General features: G+C 45.2%; 1 protein-coding gene across 1 annotated transcript in view; it reads left to right on the top strand.

Annotated features, from left to right (window-relative positions):
• TRIO (trio Rho guanine nucleotide exchange factor) overlaps window positions 1–20,359 on the top strand; it is a 342,804-nt gene that overhangs the window by 92,772 nt on the left and 229,673 nt on the right. The gene's annotated exons all lie outside the window — the stretch shown is intronic.

Here is a 20,359-nt window from a genome sequence, read left to right as displayed (position 1 = left end):
AGTGTACAGTTTTCAAATGGCCCAGTCTTTTCTGCATTGACAGCGTTTCTCATTCAGGGCAGTGCTTGCTGTCCCTTCACTTTGCTCCTTCACTTTTGGATTAAGAAAAGAAAGGCTTAGATTATTTGTGAGGCAGCTGCTAACAAAAATCTTGTTTTCTTAAGAGCTGTGCTTGTCATTGCTTAATGATGGCATACATTGGACCAAGCTTGTGACAACTCTGTTATCCTGAATGGGTGATGCCTTGGCAAGGAAGGGCTTCTCTGTGCGGATCCGCAGCCTTTGCAGCGAGCAGTCCATCTCTGCATCCGAAGCTGACTGGGAGGCAGTCTTCCCGTGCACACAGAGGTCATTGAGAAGAACAAGCGGCCCAAGAGCATGCAGGGGGGTGATATGTTGGCCCAGGGCTTCGGAGTCCAGCATACTGGTGGCTTGTGGTTTGGTTGTCACCAAGGGGTTGACCTTCCTAAAGCCCAGTTTGGTCCCATGATTGCCATTTCGGTTACATGAGGCTGTGGAATCAGATGCTTGTTTTGAGTTTTGGATATGTGGTGTCTTTTCCAAACAGGTAAAGATCGATGCATAGAGTGTGTGTTAAATACCGCTTGATCTTTTGGGAAACTAACTTTTAGTTAATGATATAATGGGAAAAACACATTCTCCAGCCCCTTGATTTACTTAAATCTCTTATAAATTTTACTTCCTTCTCAACTTAAACTGTTTCTTTTATCTTATAAACAACACCGTTTCATTGTACCCTTTAAAAACAATTTAAATCAGAAGGCAAAAATTCAAAATAAACAGAATGCCTTTTTAAAACACAAAAATAAAATGTAATATAATTGCAGCATCAACAGTATTAACGTTTTGATACCTCATTTCTCTCAAATTTAAAACTTCCTTTACTAGGCATTAAACTAGGTGGTAACTCAGATTTAATATCATTCAGAGCTGGGAAGTCCATGTGCTTCTGGAACTTAATATCTTTGTCAGTATTTTAAAATAGCAAGTCTGTGTAAAGTCACATCACCGCTTCACTGAGCTGCAGGCACTGGGAAAGCACAACCAGGAGGGGCTGGGCTTTGCCCCACCTGTCTCCACCTCTTGGTAGCTTCTCAAGCAGGCCCTGTAGCTGACGGTTCTCTTCTGGGTATTAGGAAGGTCTTGCTCTAAGCATTAAGGGACTAGACCAGTCGAAACCAAAATGTCACTCTTTCATCCAATGCAAAACCCTTCTTCCTCAGTTCAGGCCTCTAACCACCCTCCCACCCCCATTTGTACAGACCAGCCGCAGGGAAGGGGTGATGTCTGTTCACCTCCAGTCACCTCCCCCAACCCCTGTTCCTTTTGGCCTCTCTAGGTGGGGGCTGGGGACAGAGGAAAGGAAAGGGTGACATCTCTTTCTTGTGTTTCCTCTCCCTGCATCTGTCTCTGCACACCCTGGGTGACCTTTTTACAACTTCCCTCCAAATCTCCCCCAGGAGGTGCACCCCGATCTGTCCCCCTCTGATCAGTCCCCAGATCTGGCAGTCTGTCCTCCTGGCCTCTCTCCTTGGTCCCTTTGCCCACACCACCATTGCGTGTGCCCTCCCCAACTGGAAGGAGCCGGCTACTGTCTTTGCAGCCCTCTCTCCTTCCCTTGCCTGTGGAGCAAAGGCCTGGCACCAAGGCTCTGCTGGGCAGGAGCCTCCCAGGAGGCCTGGAGAGATGGGCCTGGGCTCTTGTTAGAAGGCATGGGTGCTTCCCCTCCTGCCCTCTGTCTGAGCCAAGCTCAGGACGACGAGAATGTCCCATTACAGCCACAATGGGAATTTGGACTCTGCTGTCTTAATTCATTGTTTTGTATATGGATATAAACCTTGGAATTCTAGAGAGGATCAGTCTGAATTATGAAATATTTTAATAACAATTTAGTTATTTTCAAATTTAAGTGAACAGTTTTACTTTGGTGTACCCTGTTATGATAAAAAATTAAAATCTTTAGCCCTGGCCAGTTTGGCTTAGCGGTTAGAGTGTCAGCCCAGGGACCAAGGAGTCATGGATTCAGTTCTGGTCAAGGGCACGTACTTTGGCTACAGTTCGATTCCCTGGCCCTGGTCAAGGTCGTGCGGGAGGCAATCAGTCGATGTGTCTCTTTCACATCAATATTTCTTTCTCTCTCTCCCTCCTACTCTGTCTGAAGATAAATGGGAAAATATCCTAAGGTGAGGCTTAAAAAAAATTAAAATGTTTAAAGGAATCCATTCTTATAGGTTGACTCAGAAATTGAAGTTATTGAAGAAATTCTTGATCATTTGAAACCGTTTTTGGGAAACTCACTGAGTTTCTTGGTAGGGTTGGGTTTTTTTTTGTTTTGTTTTTTATCCTCACCCGAGGACATTTTTCCATTTTTTGTACAGATAGAGTGGGAGAGAGAGAGAGGGAAACATCGATGTGAAAGGGACACATCAAGTGGCTGCCACCCGCACGACCAACCAGGGCCGGGGACAAACTGCAACCGAGGTACGTGCCCTTAGCGGGAACCGAACTCAGGTCTCTCCGGACCTCAGGCCGACGCTCTAACCGCTGAGCCAGACCGGCCAGGGCTTGGTAGGGTTTTTATGAGACGCACACACAAACGCGTCCTGCAGGTGGACCTGAGTGCTGTTCCTCGGAGGTGGATGTGTGGCGTCTGCATTGAAGACCTCGTGGGGGAATGTGCGGAGCCGGGGAAATGGGCTGTGCGTTAAGCAGACCTGCACGTGGAGAGCTGGGGGCAGTTTCTGCTGTGGTTGATCCCTGAGTCCTAGAGCTATCCCAGACACCGGGGCGAGAGGTCACTGTTCCGAAGCTGATGGCACTCAGCCCCTGGCGAGGCTGACCCCTCTGCTGACTCCCGTCACTCCGGGTTCAGGCCTTTTACAAAGGTGGGGTGAGGCGGAAGCCCTCATTACTACTTTGGCTTCAAAAACAGCTGAGCTTTCTGGGCTTTAGAGCAGAGACTTACAGACAGGGACTGTGTTCGTGAAGTTCAGGCTTCATTTGTTCCTTTGTGTGGTTTAATTTGCATGGGTCAGGGTCAACAGCTGGACAGACCTTTGGGCGCAGATACTTTGCTGCAGGGAGGAGGATGAAGTTCCGCGGGCAGGCGTTTGCTCACAGGACACATTTTGGGAGCAGGGTTCTTGGTAATGTCACTCTGGGCTGACTCCTGGCCGGCCTGTTCAGTAGAATCATTTTAAAAGGAGCAGAGCAGAGTTCTGGCCCAGGTAACACCCCTGCCTGAGGGCTGCTTTAAAGACTAGCTCAGGCGTGGGGCCCTGACCCCCAGAGCAGCTCCGTGTCGGTGGGAGAGAATGTGGCGACCGGGTGTAAATCTGTAATATGCCACCTGTACCGAGTGGAAAGCCAGAGTAGATCTGGAATGAATGAATGTTCTGCCGATTTTCTTACCTGGTTCATAAAGACCTATTTTCCCTTTCCAGTTGTAGGAATTATCCTGTTAAGACACAGTGTGCTTCAGAAAGCACAGGGAAATGGTGAATATGAATTTGTTAGAAAATCCACACTGCTTGATTTTACCGTCTTTGGGGCATGTTTTATTTTTGACACAAAGGAGAAATAAGGGCGATTGTCACTCACTGAAACTGCAGCTGACGGTAGTGCAGCCCCGTGTGGCGCTTAAACTGGCGAGCAGTTGCTCCCCCGCAGCTCATCTTTGCACAAAGGAGGTGATGTCATCCTTTTCACCGTGGCCACGTGGCATAAGCATGCGGTCACTGTCTTCACACGGATACCTCTGCGCTGCCAGCTTTTTATCGGCTTGGAAGAACTGTGCGTTTGGAGTTGAACTGCATTCCTTTCGCAGTGCCTCATGCCTCGCAAGGCTGCACACGCACCTCTTTGTACATGCGTGTGCCTTCGTGCTCCATGGGTGACTTCTTTTACAGAAACATGATGAGAGTAGCATGTTGTGGAGGGCCATGGAGGCTGTGTGTGTGCACAGATTTAAAATTGGGGAAAGGAGGCTCTGTTGCCATTAGCAACCACTTACCCATTTATTAGAGGGTGCAGCGCTCACAGCTCGGGCTCTTCCCTTTCTTCCACGGTTTTCTCTTGAGTTCTGGCAGCAGCTCACCTGAGCCTGTGCACACGCGTGCTGGACAGGAAGCCTGCCGAGTCCAGCTGCACATACAAAGAAGCACATCTTTTTTTAACCACATGTGCTGCCTTTTGGCTGTCCTTCCTCTGTGGTTGTCACTCCATCCTGTTGACTTAGGGCAGTAGCAAGCTACGTGGTCACCACAGTGGACTGCATCCTTATTTGTTCAGCTCCGGGTTAAACACTTTCCTGCATTTGCTCATTAGGTTCACCAACAGCTTCTGAAACTCACCACTGCCAGGAGGAGACCGCGGCCGAGGACACGGCCTGCTGTGTCATCCAGAAGACAGCCGGCTAGGGGAGCGCTTTGCATTTGCCCCCCGTGATTTTTTTCCTTTAAGGGAGAGATGAGATCTGGAGCCTTTCTTCTCCCACGACCCCGGTGGTTCTCTTGCCAGTTGTTAAGAGTCCCTGGGTGTGTGAGTCCCCAGCCACTGAGGCTTACTGACACCCAGACAGCTTTGTGTTCTTGTGCCTGGCTTTCTGGGTGATGTCGCTGCAGTGGTTGGGTGCTGTGAGCCGTAATATTTAAGGACTTACAAGGTTTCCTTGATGGAGGGGGCCCCGTGCCTGCGGGGATCTTGCTATTAAGCTCTGTCAGCACTAATTTTAATCAGCATTTGTGGACTGCACATGAAGGGACAGAACTCATCTCCCATATAAATAAAAAGCGTAGCACCTTCATCCCAGATTCCGAGAGTGCCTTATTTGGAGGGTTTGGAGACTGAGGTGATAGGAGGTTGAAAGGAGCACCTGTCTGTGCCGCCATCTTCACAGGCTGGAAAAGGGGTCACTCTCCCTGTGGACTGTGCAGGCTCTGGACTGGGCAGCAGGGAACAGAGGTGTGAGGCCCTTTTACTTGTTGAGCTGACACGCACAGACCACCGTCACTGAGCGGATTTTGGTGTTTTATTGACATCCTCCTCCCAACTCCCCCCCCCCCCAGCCCTGTCCCCAGCATTGTTGTGTATGTCCATTGGTTATGCATACATGCATATAACTCTGTGGTTTATCCCCCCTCCCCTTCTGAGGTTTATTAGTCTGTACCCTACTTCTGTGTCTCTCGGTCTATTTTGTTCATCAGTTTGTTTTGTTCATTATATTCCACAAATAAGTGAGATCATGTGATATTTGTCTTTCTCTGATTGGCTTGTTGCACTTAGGATAATACTCTCCAGGTCCCTCCATGTAGTCTCAAAGGATAAGAGATCTCTCTTTCTTACAGCTGCATAGTATTCCATTGTGTATGTGTACCACAGCTTTGGTGTCACCTCTTTGAATCCTTGCAGTGGCCTGGGAGGTGGAGACTGTCCCTGTGGTGGACAGCTGGGGCCTTGTATCCACCTGTGGGGGGTGGGGGGCGGAGAGTGGCCTAATTAATAGATGAAGCAGGTGCCAGCAGAAGCTGTGGGATCAGAGGGAGATCATTCAAGGAAAGACAGTCAGTTTCTTCTCTGAAATCCGAGGGGGAATTGGCAGCAGAGCTGTTTGGATGTGGAAGGAAGAACACCCATTGAGCTGGTGTCTTACAACCTGGCTTTACTTGGTGAAGTGAAGGTGCCGGTCGGGTGAGAGAGTTGAGGTCGAGGACTCGAGAAGAGCAGGGTATGTGGGAACAGCCACAGTGGGTTACTTATGGGGATGGTTCGCCTGGCACTTGACCTCATGTGGCCAATCTGAGAGATGACAGTGAAGCCTTAACTTAGGCTTCTGAAGCAGCCACCCTGCCAGACGTCCTTCCCAAGCCGTTGTGCCCTTAGCCTTAACCAGGTCCCGTGTAGGACGCCGAAATAAAAATAAATACAGTTTGGCTCTCTTTATACTTGTTTACAAAAGGGAAAGTTCACTTTCTGACTGAATACTCAGTTGTAATTTTGTGCCTCCTTCAAGATTTTGTCTCGTTAAAAGTTAAGCGTCTTTAGCGCAGGACTCTGCGGGGACATTTTCAGTAAGTCAGGGCTGCTGCTTTTCTGTCAGGTCAGTTGACAGATCTGATTGCTTTTCTGTTTGTTCTCACTCTCCACTTGTCCCTTCCGCCACCTCGCCCGCCGCCGCTGTGCAGCCAGAGCCTGGCCACCGCCCTGGACTGCCCGGCCTCAGCCCGCCTCCTCGGCCTTGACTTAAACATGTTTAATTATTCATCCTTAGCTTGCTACAGGTTGGGTTCTTCAGGTGGCCTCACCTGTGTCACTGGGACTCACCTCTGTTCTTCTTTTTTTTTTTTTAATCCTCACCCAAGGACATTCCTTGATATTTTGTTCAGATAGAGTAGGAGGGGGAGAGAGAGAGAGAGAGAAACATCGATGTGAAAGGGACACATTGAGTGGTTGCCACCCACACAACCCAACCAGGGCCAGGGACAAACTGCAGCAGAGGTATGTGCTCCTAGTGGGAACTGAACCCGGGTCTCTCTAGACCGCAGGCCAATGCTCTAACCGCTGAGCCACACAGGCCAGGGCTCACCTCTGTTCTTGATGGAGGACCTGTTCCAAGGTGCAGCTCTCAAGGGACACTCTATGCTTTCTGTTGCTGCCTCTCATAGGAATAACAAAGGATGACAGGACAGCTCAAGAAACGTTTAGACCATTCCTTGAGCATTGCTTCCGAATTGCCCTGTCCAGATCTGGATTGCTCCGCTGTGTCAGGTCTCTGTATATGAAGCAGTATAGGTTTTACTTTGTTTTGTTTGTAAACCGGGAGGCACAGTCCCTGTAGTACACTGCCCCGAAATGGGGAGCAGAGGGACGAACGAGGTTCTGCACCTGGGCAGCTGTGTAGTCTTCCCTCTTCCGCCAGGCGCTCAGGGAGGGAGGGAGCAGGTGAAGAGTAGGAGAGCTGACCCCTGGGCAGACTCTTGCAGGACTGGCCTGCACACTGGGCTTGGAGTTCAGCCATACACACAGCCCCCATTTCCCTTGCTGCGGAGCCTGGCCCCCAAATCACAAGTAGCCATTTACTTGATGAAGGAAACACCTTTTGTATCAGCACAATTTTTAGTCACTGATGCAGACAGCCCTGTTGTATCACTGTATTTTCCATGGTAGCTCAGAGAAACTTTGCTGAAGAAAAGGAAATGCTGATTCCAGGGAGGACGAGCTCTGTGTTTGCCAAAGGTGTGTGTGTGTGTGTGGGGGGGGGGGGTGCACCATGACCCCCTGAGTATAGAAGAAAATGTCAAAAGCTTTTTACAGATATTTATTTATAGCTTATTATTCTCAAATGTCTATTTGGGATTCCATAATGTACAATAATAGTACATTTAAACCATCATTGGCGACACGGAGCAAAATTCTTTGGTGATGGGATTCTCAGGCAAAAGCATTTGAGGAGTATTGCTTTAGGGCAGTGGTTCTCAAAGTGTGGCTCCAGGATCCCTTGGCTCCCCAAGAACTTTCTGGTGTTCTGCTCTTTGCCTTGGCTCCATCCTCCGGGAGAAGTCAGGAAGGTTTGTACTTTTGGTCTCCACTCCTCCTCCCTGTTTCTGCTCCGACCTCCGCCAGCGGCATAGATGAGTTACTGTGTATTAAACAGGCTTTTGTGGGAACCCGGAGACCCTAAGACTCATCCATAGCATTATGTTTTGGGGGAGATCCACCCCTGAAATTGAGCGGCAGCTGACTTATTAACAGAGTTTGGGAAGCGGGCCATCTGGAGGTTAGAGATGGCGGTTCTGCGCAGGTCCCTGGAGCAGTTCCTTTTTGGCAGTTGCTCGTGTGGAGTTTTAAATAGGAGGAACTATTAGGGGAACTCGGTTGAGATAGAAATAGAAGGGGAAACATCTGGGGTATCCTGTTCTTTCAGGGTCAGAGTTTCAGAGCGAAATGAGAAAATATGGTTTATTGTTCTGTTAGGTCAGACTAATTAATTTCAAACGAATCTCTTGCCCATTAACATGCTTTTTTGTTTTGTTTTGTTCAACTCATATTGGTAAAACTTACCAAGTGGCTGCCTCCTTAAAAAATACATACACTCATCTGACAGGCACCGCAAGCTGTAGAGGGGATTTGGGAAAACAATGTGCATCACCTTGTAAACTCGGAAACGTACATGAACTCTGACCCAGGCCCCAAGAGCCTCTGGTAGGGCGTTCTGTGATATGTGGCCAAGGCTGTTGGTGGCAGCATCACTTAAAATAGCAAAAGTGGGAGACAGAGCCAATGTCCGTTAACAAGACTGCATGAGTAAGTTTGTGGGGTGGGCACAGAATAGAGCATTCAGTCCAGCTCAGCACATACATCGATGTAGCTTGATGCCCAAGCCTGAGACGAGTCACGAGAGAAGGCACGTGTTGTGATTACATTCCTCTGAAGCTCAGAGACAAGCACATGAAGTAATACTCTATCAATAGATTCATAAATGGCAAAACTATAATAAGGGAAAGCAAGGACGTGGTTATCCTAAGAGGCAGCCTAGTGGTGTGTCTGGAGCCAGGAGGTGGGTCCATCAGGCAGGGTGTGGAGCAGGCCTCTAAGGTATTGGCGGTTCTGGTCCTTGCATAGGACCGTGGTTTCAGACGTATGCTCAAAACACACGCGCTCCTTTGTGCAGACCAGCGGCATTCTCCTCCAAGTCTGGGCCTCTTTGGCTTGGGCTTATATTTTAGTAGCTGAAAGAATTAGAAAAATTGATTTAAAAGCCTTTTTGTTTTACCATAAAGTGAGTAATTGAATATTTAAAGCCACCAGGGCTCTTAGAAGTTATTTATTATAATAGCACCCACCTGTCCTCGCCTGTTTTGAGGTTTTGAGGTGGTGCCATTACAGAGTGGCTGATGTCATGCTGTGAGCTTCCACAGAACCATCTGGGCTTGCTTTCACAAGGAACGAAGGAAAACTGGTTTTCATCACTTTAAAAACGTATTTGCGAGTGGGTTCTGCCTTCGCCAGAGTGGGCTGAGGGTGTGGCAGGGGGACAGTGTGTGCACAAAGGGCAGCATCATTTTGAGCAGTACAACGAGTTGTTTATTTTGGTGTTTGCCATGCGTGTAGTCAAACTGGGAAAATCCTGTTTGCTCTTGTTCATCTGTTAAAATGAGAGACATCCTGTATTAAAGACCGAGAGAGTGTGGAGTGAGGGAGAGGGGGGTCTGTTTGTGCCTTTGGCTCAGGCCTGAGCCAGGTCGCATCATTGGGGTAGAGCATGAGCTCCTTCTGGAGTTAGACTTCCTGGACACAGGGCACGTGCAGGTGGAGGGCCTGCCCCGTGAGCTGCCCATCCTGGCATCTCCACCAGATCCTGGGGTGAAGAGCAGCTCAGGTCCTGGCTGGGGAATCGGCCAGTAATAGCATGGCTGTGATCCCTTCTCCTTCCCCTTCAAGGCGGGAGGACAGGAATTCTTACACCAGTGGACCGGCTGCTGACAACTAAGGGGTCTGAAGTGAAAAGGTGTCAGAAAGGAAACACTTTGGGGGTTACTAAAGTTTTTGTTGCCCTCATTTTAGTGAGAGGAGGTGAGATCTCTTCCAAAACAATTTGTTCCCTTCAGGTGACTTTTTGGCCCATCTGTGTTATTTATAATTAATTGTATTCTGATTTGCCCCTTTCCATGGATGGGAACAGGTTAGCAGAACCTCAAGAATGCTCAGGTGCAGGTGGGGTGCCCCTGGGTGACAGTGTGACATGGGTCAGTCAGATTAAACTGCTGAACACTCTTAGGCAGATCAGTGTTCTGATTTCTGAATTGCCTTTAGTTCCTTATATTATTTACATTCAGTCCCAGGAGAAGGAAATCGCCAAGGTTAACCTATCATGACTGTGTTGATTTTAAAAATTAAGCATTTTTTGTGGCTTTTGACAATAACTACAAGTCTGAGTTCTATTCTTTTCTTTTTTTTCCAAGTCAAGATGCATCTCCTTACAGAATGCAGTAATTGCAGGTACATGGGCAAAATTTCCTCACACTTATTTATTTAAAGCACTTATCAAATGCATACATCTAAGAATAAGCTGCTTCCTTAGATGTCAGTGGTAATAATCATTTGTGTTCTAGGTGCTGTTTATTAGTTCTGAGAGGTGATATTATTGGGATCCCATTTCACAGATGAGGAAACCAAGGTACAGGGAGAGTCAGAGCCCACTCATGTTTTCCCTGCTGAGAGGTTCCAGCCCTTGCACTGCACTAGACACGCTTGTACCTGGACAGAAAGTTCTGTATTGAGTTGGGGCACTGTCGCTTTTGGCAATATCTGTATCTGTAATGTTAGTGGAAGTGACGTGTGAATTCCCCTCCACACCTTGCACTCTGTGTTCTGTCTCCCTTCGGAGGAAATTGCTTGTAACCCTGTGTCATCTGCACTTCATAAGCACCTGAGTAACAGGTGAATTTAGGTATCTGCAGATACTGCGGAGGCCCTGCATGTGGGAGCTGGAGAATGAGCACCACACACCTTATTTTATATGTCCTTATTGCACTGCCATTTGCGTTTCTGTCCTGAGTTAGAAGGAGGGGGGCGAATGTTCCCTGGTATTCCTAGTAGATAAGATACTGACTTAGCAATTAGCCTCCAGTGAATACAGGTTTGTGTCTCAGGCACTCAGCTTGGGCGCTGCAGGGCAAATCTACAGAAGTCAGCTTGCTGGAGAGTTTGATCTCTCTCCTCCCTCCCCTCTCCCTTCTTCCTCCCAGACTTGATTTTGTGGAGATCCCATAGCAAGCAGGAGGAGGCCCTGTGACCTCAGCACAGGTCCAGCTGACACCTGTCACCTCAGCCCCTGGCATCAGCAGTGTTCCAGCTGGGATGGGGATCTCTCTGGTCACACAGTTGGAGCTTCTTCACCTTTTGTGAGGGTCACAGCCTGGCCTGCGCACTTGTGGCAGTTCCCTCAGCCTGAGCTGCTGCTCCCACCTCTACCTGGCATCCAGGGCGGAGATGCTAAGTAAGGGCTGCTATCTCCTCCAGGTCAGCGGGGCCCCAGCAGTGACTTCCCTCCCAAACAGTTTCCCTGCCCCCCTCCCAGAGGTATCCCACCCTCCAGGGCACGTTTGCCCTCTTTACCCTGGGAATTGCATCCTTTTTTCTCTTCATCACTGATTATGCATAAAAATACCAAGTATGAGATGAGTCCATTTACATTAAGTCTATTTTTATGTAAAAATTTGTTTCTTCATCAGTATATCTAAGTTATTTGGCTTAATAAACACTTTTGTAACCAGAATTTACAACATCTACTGCATGTGTGCAGAAGGCGAGATGAGAGGTGAAGAGAATGGAAATGAATTTCTTTTTGTTGTTCACATTAGCAGATGCATTGCTTTTCTCAACACTTTTTTGTCGTTTCTTAAATTTCTTATTAGGAATTCAGTAGGAAGGTGAATGATAGGCCCTTTTCACTAGAATTCTTCCCCTGGGGGACATGAGGGCAAGGCAGAGCACCAGCAACCTGAGTTACAGGAGCAGAAGAAGTTGTTTTCACCTTAACAGCCAGCGAGTCCTAAAGGCTGAGGGTTGCCCTCCTTGGTATAATCTTAAAACGGGTCACGTTACCTGTGACCAAAGTCAGGCTGGCCCTTCTCCCAGCAGCACAGCCTCAGGGCTCACATACCTGTTGTGCAATCAGATCTTGTTATGTCAAAGAGAGGATGTGGAAGAAAACGCCAGACTTAACTGTAGGTGGCTCTTGGAATTCGGCCTGAAAACAAACAGGTTACAAAGCTCCACTTGTTGTCGTTCTTACTTGGCGGTGATGGAATTGTTCCTCTTAGGATTCGAGCACTGTCCCAGGCTCTGTCTTCTGCGGGTCAGTACACGTCTGAAGGACAGGATGGAGCCTGCTCCCGCTTGTGGCCCCAGGCATCAGATGCATCACTGTGTATTTCAGGTGTACTTCTGGTATATCAGAAAAACGTGAAGAAAATTGTCAAAGCAAAGTAGGTTAACAGAGCAGCTTAGGCAGAACAGTTATATGTAAGCTGTCAAGTGGGTTTCTAGTGATTTAAACATCACAGTGTTCGTCTTTGAACATATTATTTATATTATTATTCACTTCTGTGCTTTGTGGCTTTAACTTCTACAGCAAGGGTTTTCATACCCTTTCAAAATGGTCTGGAACACCCTTTTTTTATGTCAAGAACTTAGTTTTTTTAGTGCCAGTGCTTAATAAAAAATTTCAGTGGCAAAGGTAACACTTTTAATTTTTTTTCAAATCCTCACCCAAGGATATGTTTTCATTGATTTTTTTAGAGATAGAGGAGGGGTGGGGGGAGAGAAACATCGATTGTTTGCCTCCTGTACACACCCTGACCGGGGATTGAACCTGCAACCTAGGTATGTGCCCTGATCAGGAATCAAACCTGCAACCTTCTGGTGCATGGGACAGTGCTCCAACTGACAGAGCCACCTGGCCAGGGCAAAGGTAACCATTTTGAATGGATTTGTCTTATTAATTACATATCTATTTATCTATCTGTCTGTATATAACAGTACATGTGTTTGCAAGACAGTTATCTGTCCATCAACCCTGCTTGTTGCGTACCCACTGTTAAAGCTGCTGCTGGTCTCGTGTGTTACTTTGTGTTCCATTACTGCATAAGCTTTTTAAAATCAGGAATGTGCCACTGAGGGGGAAATCTCTAGGGCTTAAGAGAGCACCAGGCATAAATACGTTCTCCACGGGTGCCAAGTGATTAAAAACACAAATTCTAAGCTTCATCAAAGGACTGGCTACTGGAAGGTCCTGCCACATTCATTAATTTATTAAAGATATATCTTTCTAGTGAGTTTATTTTGGAACTAAATCCAAATGGAAGTAACGTTCCAGTTCTTCAGTTAAAAGTGGTTTCTGCATTCCTTTTGGTGGTTGAGGAAGCAGAGTGAGAAGCCACTAAATATTCTTTTCAACTTGCTCTTCTCATAAGGGACACCAAAAAAATACACACACACACACACACACACACACAAATAAGAAAACCTAGTTAATTTGGGGAGGGGTGGCTGGGCTTTTACTTATATTGTAACTACCCTCAAGTCAAGGTTTCCTACTTTCAAATATAGATGAAGGATATTTGGATTATGTAAATGTAATTTTGTGTGTTAGTCACTGAACATACTAGACAAAGACTAATGCAGTCATCTTAGCCTCCTCCGAATGAGTGTACAGCCATTGATTGTTTTGAGCTATTCCTAACTGTCTATGATGAGATGAGGTGGATATTTTGCTAAGAACTCCAGGTCGGAGACTTCTGCTTAGAATTTCCAACTGCTTGAAGCACCTGTGCCTCCAGGTTTAGCGAGCTGGGGATGTAGGTCCGCCTGAGGGCTGTGGCACTGTGCTGCAGCCCTGGAACCATGCAGTAAGACACAGGACAGTCCCTTCCCTCCAGGAGCTCGCCTTCCAAAAGGGGCATTGATGTGTATTTAGGTAATGACTGTGCAGTGGGGTAGGGATTTGGGGTGCTATGGGATCTGATCAGCAGTGTGGGTGTTACAGAAGGGGTGGGTCTCATGAGATTTTCAGGAAGAGTTCTGAAGGTGAAAGAAGAGTGTGTGTGTTAGTGTGTGTGTGCACATGTGCATGTTGGGAGGTGAGGGGGTATTTTAGGCTCATGGAAGAGCAGTGTGTGTGTGGAAGTTAAGTGGTGAGCAAGGGAGTATGTTACCTGCAGGTGATTGGACGTCCTGGTATGGGTGTGGGGAGAGAGTAATGAGTGGGGAACTAGTGAGGCCCCGGAGGCAAGCAGACCTCAGATCATGAGGAACTTTGTGCCATATCAAGGAGTTTGGGCTTTATTTGAAGAATTTTAGGGGAGTAAAATGATGGGATGTTTGTTTAGGGGAGTGGCCAAATGGATCTGAGGGAGTCATGAACGGGTATCCATTAGGACGTTACTGGAGTAACTCACACAAGGGAGATGCTGCCAGTGGGCAGCAGACATGGCATGCCAGTTAGATCATAGACTATGCATAGATCAAGAGGACCCAGGGCAAGGAGAAGCCCAGGTTCCTGGTTTGGCCAGGGATTGGATGGCTATGGGACCAGGTACTGTGCTGGGATCCACATAGGTTTGGGGGGGTAAGATGCATGCAGGCCTAGACATTTAGGTGGAGATGGTGGTACCACAGGTATGCAGGGCTAGACATTTAGGTGGAGATGGTAATACCACAGGCATGCAGGTGTCTTGTCTTCATGATGTCTCTTTTTCCTAGTGATGACAGTTTCCTGCTAGGCAGTCAAGACCAACCACAATTGTCTCCACCCCACAACTTTTGTATCTTCTAGGACACCTCCTCCTATTCTGATCCCTCTGGCCTTGGTTTTTCTACCCCAACTTCCTGTACCACAGAACTGACTACCCGTGTATGTAGCTTTCCTAAACAGACTGAGTTTAACAGGGGCCTTAGATTGTATTTTATATTCAAACCACCTGATGCAGAGCAAGTTCATGTGCACAGAGAGAAGTTTGTTTTTGTTTTTTGTTTTTTTTTTGGTACTTGCCCCTAGCAGGAACCGAACCCAGGACTCTCTGGTCCGCAGGCCAACGCTCCAACTGCTGAGCCAAACTGGCCAGGGCCAGAGAGAAGTTTTTGTTTGTTTGTTTGTTTGTTTTTTATCCTCACCCGAGGACATTTTTCGATTTTTCACTCAGATAGAGCGGGAAGGAGAGAGAGGAAGAGAGAGAAACATCGACGTGAAAGGGACACATCGAGTGGCCGCCACCCACATGACCCAACCAGGGCCGGGGACAAACTGCAGCCAAGGTACATGCCCTTAGCGGGAACCGAACCTGGTCTCTGTGGACCACAGGCTGACGCTCTAACCGCTGAGCCAAACCGGCCAGGGCAGAGAAATTTTAATATCACTAATTTATGCTACTTGCCTGTACTTGAAAACCTTTCTGCACTGTATGTAATAATTAAATAGATTTTTATCTAAAGAAAAATTATTGTAATATAGCTCTATTTTATAGAATATGATTGTGATTTACATTAAATTACATGTGGATATTAGAATTCTTTCTTTTATTATTTGATAGAGGATAAGGATGCTAACATGTATAAAATATTTGGTGTAATGATTAAACAAGGTTTCCTTTAGCAGCGAAGCGTGTTTGATTAGCTAGCAATCAGATCACTTGATATGTTTGTATTAGTTGTATCACTGTGATTTCATTTGATACAAATTTAGTTTCTAAACAGCTTTCTTGAGAAGCTGCTTCTTATGTAAAGCAAATCTCTGGAGTTGGTCAGCATCACAGAAACATGTATGCACATATGTATATGTGTGTGTGTGTGTATTTATGTAGCTTAGGATGGGGTGACTGGGGTCCCAGAGTACAGGCTGGGTGAGTTTCCCCCCAGGTACCTCCTGACAAGCTTTATAGGCACAGACAGATGCATCCATTCTTTCTTTTGGCACTAGGCAATTATGAGGGTACATTTTCTCCGTGCTTAGCCCTATGCTAGTCCCCGGGGAAGCAGACAAATGCCACCTGATTCTTTCTTGATTTATGAGGTTGTAAGAAGGTAGAATCTCCTTTTACAGTGCTACTTCTTTTTTGGCTCTTGAACTATTTCCTTCTATTGGTTTGAGTTATGCTTTTTAATTAACTTCTAATGCATAGTTAATACATAATTAAATCATGAAAAGTTAAAAATTCTACAGAATGTCTCATTTATATTAAAGTATATGTTATAAAGACTTTTTTGTTGTTGTTATAGTACTTTCAGTTATTTTGGTTTGTCCTTTGTGTTTTGTGCTCAAGACATTGAAAACCAGAGCTATTTTAAGTTGAAATGCTCTTAACTCCCTTGAATCAATCAAACGTATGTTGGTTTTTCTTCCTTAAAAGTTATAATGTTACAGGCTATTGCTTCTAAATTTTGTGAAGGAACAAATCAACCAGCCTGACAGTTATTAAACCATAAAGGCTCTAAGTAAAAACTGTATGCTACACTGTGAAACTCCATTCATATTCCTGTGTGGTAGTCTGTGAACATGTTCACGGCCTTGATATTAGCACTTAATTTGCTTTATGTGCATTTTATAAATATTGTGTATGTGTAGATTATAGTTATGTTTATGTAAAAATAATATAAGCATTGCATTAATTTTTTTATGTTAGTGTAAAAGACTTTAAATCATTTGATTTATAACCTTGTATCTTTGCCCCCTGTAACATTTTCATAGAGGATCCAGGATAGTTAAGATGCTTCCTTCCTATGCAATGCTGGTCTAAATGCTTGCCCAGTAAAACCTTTATAGCACAAACACTGAGTCTCACGCTTCACCGCCTCTGTGATCAGTGACTAATCCTGTAGGCACTGCAGAGAAAGGTCCCAGCGTTGGAACTGTGGTTGGGCCTGGAAGGGGTGACGTCACCTCCATTATGTATGCACATGCGCAGCGCCACTGATGCAGAGATTTATCACCCTGCTCTTTGTGTTCAGGGGTGAGTTGGGCCCACGTTTCCCCAGATAAACTAATGAGCAAAATTTGATAATTACCAGCAAGACTTAATACTAATAGTAATCCTCTAGCTTACTAGCTAATGTTCCTTTTTGTTGTCGTTTCAAAATGCTGCTTTATTTATCAACACATTTTTATTACTGCTACAACCTGTGTTTTTATGGAATTTTCTTCCCCAGTTTCTCTCACTTTCTGTTTTCCCATTTAGTAAATGCTAAAGTAGTGTAGCCGACAGGATCTCTGAATGGATGAGGGCGCCGTGGATTTTCTCCTAAAGACACATCCCCATGCAGGTTCGGCAGGGGGACAGTTCCGGACAAGGCGGCAGTTCATTTTGAGCAGTTCAGATCAAATGATCAAGAAATAACTATGGTTATTGCTAGGATCTAGGAGAAATTTGGGGTTAAAAAAAATAACCTGTGTTTTAGTTTAAGATTTCAAAACAAATTTGATTAATTTTTTAAACTCATTTGATATATTTCATCTTAAATTTTTTAACCACAATGTTAAAAAAACAAACTTTTAGAATAATGTGCTGCATAAAAGCCTTTACTCATTGTGAACATATTTCCACAGTGCTTCTTTTTCTTTTTAAATAATTAAAAAAAAAACACACACACACACTAGGGGGTGGTTGTTCCTTTTATTTTTGTTGAAAAAAAAATCTAATCCCAAGTAAGTAACCAAGTGATGAGTATTCTGCTCAGTGGTGACTCACTTCAAACGGTATTTGTCAACAATAACAATACAGCACCTCCTTGCAGAGTCACGGGATAAAAATGAGAAAATGATTTGACCAGTGAGGTATTAGATAGTTGAAGTTTCAGACCATTGATTCAGCTAAAAGATTTTCCATTGTTGAATAACTTGTGGAATATTTCCTCCTAGGGTGGAGAGGTTAATTTTCCTTCTTAAAAATCATACTATTGGATTGACCATCTGAACATGGAGCTTGTATTTCATAACCTCAAATAGAAAGTGCTAAGGAACATTGAGGTGCTTTAATGGGGGTTCAGGGATAAAAAGTTGGGGAAGTATGTTCATTCATTCATTCGGCCATCCATGTTTATTGACCATGCTGTGCCTGGCCCTGTCCTGGGTGTCTGGGATACAGCAGGGAATAAAACAGTCATCTTCTGGCTAGCAGGCTGAATTAGAGAAAGAGAAAGAAAAACTAACCTTTTGATGGGCAACATAATGCTTATTATTTAAAGAAATAGGAGCAATTTGGGAGCAGGAGTTTAAAATTGACATGGCTGCTGAACCAAATAGCAATTTAAAAGGTGCTAACAGACTCAGTGTTGGTAAGTAATACCATGGTGAACCTTGGAGTTGAGATTTTTAAAATATTAAATATATTAAATATTAAGATTAATTTGTTTTAGGAAAAAGTGTTATTTGTGTTGACTTGAAACCAGAAAGAGGAAAGAAAGCCATCAAGCACTATCTGTACATTTATATTAACAATGATAATATCTGATTTTTAACCCAAAACCCTTTCCCCCAAATGGTATTCAACAAATATTAATCTCAGGATCTGAGAGTAATGACAGACGTTATCATGTAAACATTCTGATCAAATTCCCTGTAGACTGGGTTTGAAAGGGTACTTGTATGTCTTTTAGGAAGCCCCCAGGAAATATCTTCTGCCCCAGTGGATGAGCCTGGGCTCACTGCAGTCTGGGCTTTGTTCTGTCTCCGAAGCTAGCATTTCATTAAAACTCACATTGGCTTGCCCTGGCCAGTTTGGCTCAGCAGTTAGAGCGTCAGCCTGCGGTCCAGAGGGACCAAGATTCGGTTCCCGCTAAGGTCACGTACCTTGGTTGCAGTTTGTCCCCGGCCCTGGTTGGGTCATGTGGGTGGCGGCCACTCTATGTGTCCCTTTCATGTCGATGTTTCTCTCTCTCTCCCCCTCTCTCCGTCCCACTCTATCTGAACAAAAAAATAGAAAAATGTCCTCGAGTGAGGATTAAAAAAAAACCACAACTCACATTGTTTTGTTTTGTTTTAATCCTCCAATTATCTTCAGATAGAGCAGGAGGGAGAGAGAGAGAAACATCATGTGAAAGAGACACATCAATCGGTTGCCTCCCACATGACCCCAACCAGGGCTGGGGAGAAACCACAACCAAGGTATCGGTCCTTGGCTGGAATAGAACACGGCACTCTTTTTTCTGCAGGCTAATGCTCTAACCACTGAGTAACCGGCTTCTTCGTCTCAGGTAGCAAAATGTACTTTAAATTGTAACGAGAGCCCTGGCCAGTTTGGCTCAGCGGTTAGAGCGTTGGCCTGCGGTCCGGAGAGACCCGGGTTCGGTTCCCGCTAAGGGCACGTACTTCGGTTGCAGTTAGTCCCCGGCCCTGGTTGGTCATGCGGGTGGCAGCCACTCGATGTGTCCCTTCACATCGATGTTTCTCACTCTCTCTCCCTTCCTCTCTCTCCCTCCCACTCTATCTGTACAAAAAATGGAAAAATATCCTCGGGTGAGGATAAAATAAATAAATAAATAAAATAAATTGTAACAAGAACCCATATATCTTTCTGCCCACTTCAGTGTAATTTCTGTGGAATTGCAAAAGTTATATACAGTAAGTAAAGAAATGAATACAACTAAATGGCCTCTGATTTTGGCCATTTACCTTCTTTTTCTGTCCTTTCTCTTCTGATTTTTACCAATATTCTCTGTGGAGTACTCCTTTCCACCTATTATTAGCATTTTCAAACTCCCTTGGTGACACTTAGATGTAAAACTGTTGCTGACTCCTGGTCTGTGACACAAAGATGCGGTCCGTGGTCTCAGAAGTAGCACTCCAAGGTGGCATTTGCTATTCCTTTCCCTCTCTGTGAGTGTGGGAGGAGAGGTGTGTGCTTCCAGGGATGGTCACGGAGCGTATCCCTTTGTTCCAAAAGTTTAGGAACCACGGCTAGATCCTTTAACCTGCGAGGAAAGAAGACAGTAGGAGTTGCCTGGTCGGTAGCGACGTAATATAAATCAGTGGGACAGCACAGAAGCCATTTCTTCGTAATATTTTTTTATAGTTACACACTCTGTTTTCATAAATAGCTCCTCAGGGCATGGTATAGAAACTACCTTTTTGATCTAAGGATATTTTACAGCTGAATTCCTCCTTCTTTTAATTGAAAGTTACATGATGTGTTTAATCTGGCTTTAGTATGTGTACATATTTTCTCAGTCTATTGCAATGCAAACAAGATTAAAAATAATGCATAGGTGACCGCCATAATAACCACACACACAGTTTTTTGTATGATTAGTTTTATATTTCTGCAGTTTTAATTGACATTTTAAGTGAAATTAACATCTCTTTTCCTGTGACACATTCAACAAAACCATAGTAATAAAACTGTTTAGAATTTATATTCTACTCTGTGTTTGGACATGTACATATATCACAATATAAGTATAACACATTTCAATACCAGTTTAGCCATTGATTCTTGTACCTTTCCTCTTCTAGAAAGGCTCTGAGTTTTATTTAGGGGAGAAATTCAGGAACTGATAGGCCGATGTAACCAAAGTCTTAAGAAACTGAAAATACATGGAATTGAGTTGGTGTCTTACAGTAGGACATAGGAAATTGTGATTTTCATTGTTAAGTTTTGTTTTCTTCACCTTTTTTTTTTTTTTTAGAGAGAGAGAGAGGAAGGGAGAGAGAGATGGAAACATTGATGTGAGAAAGAGAGAGACATTGATCAACTGCCTCCTGCACATCCACTACTGGGGATTGAGCCCACAACACAGGCATATGCCCTGACCAGGAATCGAACCTGGACCTATCAGTCCATGGGACGGC

This window comes from Molossus molossus, unplaced genomic scaffold, assembly GCF_014108415.1.
Source record: "Molossus molossus isolate mMolMol1 unplaced genomic scaffold, mMolMol1.p scaffold_m16_p_3, whole genome shotgun sequence".
In the NCBI taxonomy this organism is placed as follows: domain Eukaryota; kingdom Metazoa; phylum Chordata; class Mammalia; order Chiroptera; family Molossidae; genus Molossus; species Molossus molossus.
This window is presented reverse-complemented; position numbering and strand designations above follow the sequence as displayed.